The sequence below is a fragment of the Eumetopias jubatus genome, unplaced genomic scaffold, assembly GCF_037043125.1.
Source record: "Eumetopias jubatus isolate StellerSeaLion01/CBP00866 unplaced genomic scaffold, mEumJub1_p1.0 scaffold_2, whole genome shotgun sequence".
NCBI lineage: Eukaryota > Metazoa > Chordata > Mammalia > Carnivora > Otariidae > Eumetopias > Eumetopias jubatus.
In genome coordinates, this window is record NW_028274808.1 from 190,424,822 (window position 1) to 190,432,280 (window position 7,459).

A 7,459-nucleotide genomic window follows, 5' to 3' on the forward strand; every position below is an offset into this window, starting at 1 on the left:
CAGTTAAAGCTCACCTCGCAACCAAATTACACCCACTGAGGAATCTCTAGTGTCTGCACAAACAAGTGCCAGCTTCCTAAGTCAAGGAATGATATTGCAGTAACAAACACATGAGAGTAAAATCAGCTTTTGAACTTGAAATCACCTGCCAGTGACCAGACGGCATGAGACTTGTATTCAACCACCAGCCTTAACCTGTAGGTGGTCACCAATTGCATTCAGACGTCATGGAACCTCCAAGGAAACCTGACATCCATCATTTAAATCTTTCATGAAGAGAAGAATGACATAACACCAATCTGATCATGAGAAAAACACCAGGCAAACTCCAAAAGGGACACAGTCTCAAAACACCTGCCCAGTCCTCCTGAAAACTCTCAAGGTCATCAGAAACAAGGAACAGCTGGGAAATGTCACAAAGAAGCCTAAGAGTCAAGACTCCTAAATGCCTTGTGGGACATGGGCTGGCATCCTGGACAGAAAAGACCATTAGAGGTTGAAAACTCATGGGCACAATAAAGCCATGAATGTTTATAGCAGCTTTATTCTTATTTATTTATTTATTTACCCAAAACACGGGAGCAACTGAGATGTCCTTAATAGGCAAATGGATAAATGAACTGTGGCATGTCCAGACATTAGTATATTACTCTGTGCTAAAAAGAAATGAGCTTTCAAGCCATGAAAAGACACAGAAGAACCTTAAAATAATAAAGCTAGTGAAATAAGCCGATCTGAAAATACTAAATTCTGTATGGTTCCAACCATATGACAATCCGGAAAAGGCAAGCCTATGGAGTCAGGAAAAAGACCAGTGATTAGCAGGGGTTATGGAAGAAGAGATGAAGAGGTGGGCATACAACAAATTTTCAGGGCAGTGAAACTGTTTTGAGACCATATTAGTGGATACATGTCATTATAGATGTCAAAATCCACAGCATGTAGAACAGCAGGAGTGAACCACACTGGAAACTATGGACTGTGGGTCACCACAATATGTCAGTGTAGGTTCATACATTGCAACAAATGTACACTTCAATGCTGGATGGTGACAGGTGGGGGTGGCTGTTTATGTGTGAAGATGGGACCTCTACGTACTTTCCACCCATTCTGCTGTGAACCTAAAACTGTCCTTAAAAAATAGCCTATTAACAACTTCAAAAAGAACATTGGGTGAATCTAAAGAGTTTGAATAACATATGGACTTCAATAATGATGTATCAATATTGGTCCAATACTTTTTATATATATAGCATAGTAATGCAAGAGATTAATGATAGGCCAACCTGGGTGAGATATGGGGCAGGGGTTTTATTTTTTTCTATAAATCTAAAACTTTTATTTTTTTTACTTTAACAGAATAAGAGGAAAATGGGGAGAGTTCTTAAATACATAAGTATGTTACTTCATTTTTCAAATACTAGAAGTGTCTTTCATACATGAGATTTATAATTGTGTGTCAATCACTGGGCAAGGCACTTTCTGTATGTGTCACATTTGAGCGTAAACAACCCTATGAAGTAGGCATAATTCTCCCTCACATGCAGCTGAGATAACTACTTTCCAGGTTGAAGTAACTTGTCTAATTCTGACCTTTGGTGTAGGTTAGTTCCTACATTTGTAAAATGGAAGTAATAATAGGGTTGTTGTACAAATAAAGTAAGATAACTTTTTAGAATGGTGCTTGAAATAATAGAAGCATTGTGAGAGTACTTGTGAATTAATGTAAGTATCATCACCACCACCACCAAAATAATCATCATCAATACCATCATCATCACCACCACCACCACCACCATCATCACCATCACCATCATCACCACGACCACCATCACCACTATTACCACCATCATGTAGATATCTTGAGGGAAAAACACTTAATATGTTTAATTCTCTTTCCTCAAATGTAAAATGTGGACAGCATCTCACCAGTTTGATGAAATGATGAGAAAAATTTGTTAGTGGACTATTTCTAACCTTCAAGTCCCCAAAAGAGACAGTCTTGATGACGTCGAGACAGTGTTCAGATTTCTGGTTCTTAGCACTTTTTGCCTGGTTTCCTCTCTGTACCCTGGCTTCTATTTCCCATCTCCACTGGGGGGTTAGTTGGCCAAAGACACATCCTTTTTCAGATCCGCAAAAGACACATGACCCTGGGCTACACATGTTACTTTTCTTTTTCTCAAGGGCTATACAGTCTGAAGCAAAATGTGAAGGAAACGGAAATCTTCAATGTAAGTCCCACTCCTGATACAGGCTCACTTTCTTGTGTAAGGCTTGTGGATTCCCTAAGATGTGAGTTTGCTCACTCTTCTGTGTAAAAATACTGGAAACATTCAAATGCCCCTGGCAGGAATGGCAGGTAAAGGTTTTGTCCTTCATGCCAACAATGGTAGATGACAGGTGGCTTTCTGGAGGACTGGGTTGAAATGACCTCTGAGGCTGCCTCCAGGCTCAGCAGGAGTACTCTGCACAGACTACTGGTAATGTCTGCCAAGGACACAGGGAGGGAAAGTGATGGCTCCTGGGCTGCATACTCATGGTCATCCTCAGCCTGTGGAATAAAACTCTCAGCTTTGCATTCAAGACCTCTCTTTGACTTTGAGATCGTATCTCCCACCCTCTCCTGTCACAAACCTTCTCCTTAGGCAACTAGTTTACTTATTGATCCTCAAACAGATTAGGAACAGTTCTGTCGCATGAATCTGATATGGCTTCCCTAATGAGCTAAGTCCTACCTAGCCTGAAGGGAGTCTTTCTCAATAGGCTAGTCAACAGCTGTGAAATTCCAGTATAACTTATTATCTGCATTTGTTCCCATTAAATGAGAACCTGTTGAAATGTCGGGGGGTTGTTTTTGTCCCCTTTTCCTCCTTCCATGGGTGACAGAAGCCCTCTTTCTTCTTGAGAACCTCCCATCCTCCACTCCCTGTGCTTCTGGTGGGCTGTCCACCTCTCATCTCTGCTCCCTGCAGCAGACTCAGTGAACGTACCAGGGAGGGGCTGTCAGAGTTCTCCTGGGCACTCATACGGTGCTAGGGATGAAAGGTCATGTTCTCTTCTATGACAGATGGAAGGACCCTTCCTGAGAATGAAACTAAACAGCAGAGAGTTCACAGAAGACAGAGAGAGAAAGAGAGAATGTGAGAGAGACAGAGTCAGAGATTCCAAGGGCAATAGAGACAGAGAAGAGACTTCTAAACCTTTGAATCTATGTGTATGTGAACCAACTTTACTCCTTCTACTGCCCAGTCAAATGAGCCACTAAGAGCTTTTGTCTTTTAAGCTAGTTGAAGTTGAATTTTTCAACAACTCGGATAAAAATGCCTACACTATGCCAGGAACTGCTGTGGATAATGGGGACATGGAGGTACATAGAATAGCAGGGCTGGGTCTTCTCCTCACAATGTAGAATTGAGACAGATTCAGGTCTCAGAACCATAAGGCAACATCCAGAATACTCTGCTGGGAGGTTAACCAACAACAGACCCACCACCAGTTCAGCCTCTGCCATCCAGAGCTCAGGGTGTTTGCTGAGGGACTTAGCCCACCTAAGCCTCATGTTCATATTTGTACCATGAGAATCTAGGGTGGCCTCACATTTCTCCAGGGGTTCTTGCAGAAAAAAGGGAGATGAATCTTTACAGAGTCAGTCTGCTGATGGCTGCTTTCCCATTGGTCCTGGAAGCATGGGGAGGCAGTGGGAACCTGCTGTGGACAGCCTTGCTGGGGCTCCAAACCTCTCCAGTTTCCCCAGGGCACTGTAGTATAAGTACATCATTTTCTCAGTATATCGAGATGTGAAAGAGTAACACTGCCTCAGCACAATGCTGGCACACATATACACTAACTGGAAATGATGGTTTATTTCTCTCCATGAACACCCACGAAAGGGTGGGGAGCATAGACAATGATGAGAGGACCAATGAAACCAATAGGGAGGAGATGACATATGAGCGGCATCTTAAAGGATGAGCACGTGTGTGCCTGGCACACTAGGACTGGAAGGGCATTCCAAATAAGGGGAACAGCAGGATCAAATGTAGGAAGGGAGCGAGCAAGTGCACCAAGTATTCGGGAAATATTGGCCCAGTGGTTTGGTGTGGTCTGATTGATCAGACGGTGTGTGCATGCGCGCGCATGCGTGTGTGTGTGTGTGTGTGTGTGTGTGTGTGTGTGTGTGTGTGTGTACAGACAGGCTGAGCCAATAGGGCAAGTTACACAGCCTGGTCTCATATTGTACCAATTGTTTGGAATACAAAGACCAAGGCAGAATCGGGGATAGGATCATAGGAAGGCTGAAGGAAGGTCCATGAGAAGCCAATGGGAGAAGGTCCATGTTCCCTGCCAAAGCTCAGAGACAATTCTCAGAAAAGATCCTGGAGTCCATGTGTTTCCTTCTCAATTTGCTTTGTGTTCTGACTTATAGTCTTCCTCCAGAAAGAATCTAGTTGCCCCCTATGATCCATATGAATTTCGCACTTTTTAGGCTGTCATCTTGAACTATATTTTCCTTTGGAACAAAACGGCTTTATTTTGCCTTTGTCCAAATAACCCTGCAAATCCACCTGTTTATGGAGGTCAGGGTTTTAAACAGTGGTGGCCAGGATAATGGAGATGGTCCCTAAGTGAACAATTTTACAAAAGGCTTGGAGTTTGGAGAAATAGCCACCTCCAATGGAATTCATGAAGAGACTCTGAAGAAATGAGTGAACCAGTCAATATCCATAACTCTGTGACCTTGGAATTCTCAAACAAGTGAATTTTTTTTTTTTAACAGAGACAGCAAGAGGGAACACAAGCAGGGGGAGTGGGAGAGGGAGAAGCAGGCTTCCCGCTGAGCAGTGAGCCCGACGTGGGGCTCGATCCCAGGACCCTGGGATCATGACCTGAGCCAAAGGCAGACGTTTAAAGACTGAGCCACCCAGGTGCCCCTCAAACAAGTGAATCTTGAATGAAATACAACCACAGTTATGATTTTTGGCCTGTATATCATTGGAACATATTACTATGTTGGGAAAATATGAGTTAAATGACAATCCAATTTCATATCAACACATTTGGATTTCAGGCATCTTAGAAATTCAGAAAGTCTCACAATGCTGAGCCCCACACTCCAAAGTGTGCTCAGCCAATGGAACTGAGAGTTGACATGTAGAGAGGCAGACATTCTAGTTCACCAGGATCCACACAATTCTCCCTGGTGCTATGTCAAAGCAGAAGGTCAGATGTCATTTATCATCAATTCAGGGAGAGCTTTAAGTAAAATGGGCATGGCAGCTAAGATAGTTTCGTTATTGTTTATAACTCTCCCACAGGTATTGCTGCTGGGGTCTTCATCCCATCGAGGAGGGTCTTTGCAAGGTGAGCTGTCCTCCTACCCTGGCTGTTGGGGGAAAGGGAACGGTTTGAAGAAAGCAGGTCTAATGTCCTGCATGTTACCCCTCCCCCTACACACACACACACACACAGGATTACACCAACCACTTTCCCTGCAGGAACTGGCTCCCTCCCAAGGGATGTGGCTGGGAGGAGTATCGTAAAGATAGATAGATATGGGTATTGTAAAATCCATCTGCCTGGGCTTCTATAAAAAGGGCCTTCCCTGCCTGGCACAGCAGATGAGACAGCTATAAGCCTACAAACTCACTCACATCTGGGATTACACCAGATCTGCATACTCCGAATAAGGTAAGAGCCTGGCTCTTTTAAGAGTTTCATTACCTTCCCCCACTCCTAGCTCCTCAAGACCTCAGGATCCTGGGTCTGGATGCTGTCAAGGACACTTAAGGACTGAGTCCCAATGCCCTGATGAATTAGGGGGTATTCATCTAGTGTACTTAGTTCTCCATCCACCTTCATTCAGGAGCTTACATGCCTGACACTGTCTCCCTTTCTCAATCCTAAGGAACAGCCAGAAGCCCCTTGTGCAAACAAAATTCTGAATTTATTTTTATGGTAGAGCACTATAAATGGATTTTAATGTATTTTTAAGTGGATTCATAATAATACGAATCATCATCAACTAAACCAAAGCAAATCCTGATTAGTTCATAGTTTTCTTATTTGTTAACAATATTATCTGAAAAATAAAATAAGTTTAAGGTGGGGCACCTGGGTGGCTCAGTCGGTTAAGCGTCTGCCTTCGGCTCAGGTCATGATCCCAGGGTCCTGGGATCGAGTCCCACAACAGGCTCCCTGCTCTGCAGGGACCCTGCTTCTCCCTCTGCCTCTGCCTCTCTCTCTGTCTCTCATGAATAAATAAATAAAATCTTTAAAAAAATACATTAAAAAAATAAGTTTAGGGCAACCATCAATCAATAAGGGATGGTATTCAGGACCAAAATGATAGGGTCTGGCTGCCTGTCCCATCTTTGTCACTTGCCTACTTGCATAATTTGTTTACTAGTATGAGCCTTAACTGTCATATCTGTTATACATGGGGATAATTTTTTATTATCTACGAGGCATAGCTCTTGAGTGGATTAAACAAGATGAGAATCAAATGCTGGTAGAGGGCATAGCACACAGTAGGTGTCAAAATACAAATGCTATTTCTTTTCACCTTTCAAGTGTGGTTTGGTTTTTTTTTTTGTCTTTTTGTTTGGTTTTATTTGTTTTGTTTTTTACTGGCTACCTGATAAAATCTATGTAATTTAGTGTACTATTTAAGATCATCATTTTTTCTTTTCTTAAATTTTTAAAAATTTTTTTAATTTTATATTTCACCTATTCCCCTATCCACCTCCCATACGGCAACATCAGTTTGTCTCTTTTTTCCTTTGTTTGTTCATTTGTTTTGTTTCTTAAATTTCACATAGGAGTGAAGTTCTGGTATTTCTCTTTTGGTCAGATTATTTCACTTAGCATTATACCCTCTAAATCAATCCATGTTGTTGCAAATGGCAAGATCTCATTCCTTTTTATGACTGTGTAATATTCCATTGTGTGTTTGTGTGTGTGTGTGTGTGTGTGTGTGTGTGTGTGTATACACACTGTATTTTTTTTATCCATTTATCGATGGATGGACACTTGGGTTGCTTCCATACCTTAGCTATTGCAAATAAAGCTGCAACAAACATAGGGGTATATATATGTTTTCAAATTAGTTTTTTCATTGAGGGGGGGTAAATGCCCAGTAATGCAATTACTGGATCATATGGTAATATTAACATTAATATTATCTATATTAATGTTGTTATATACTATTAATATTATTAATCTATTTTTAATTTTTTAGGAACCTCTGTACTGTTTTTCATAGTGGCTACACCAATTTGCATTCCCACCAACAGAGCACGAAGGTTTATTTTTCTCTACTTTCTTGCCAGTATTTCTTCTTTATTGTCTTTTTGATTCTAGACATTCTAACAGGTGATATCTCATCATGGTTTTGATTTGCACTTCCCTGATGATGAGTGATGTTGAACATCTTTTCATTGTCTGTTAGTCATTTGTA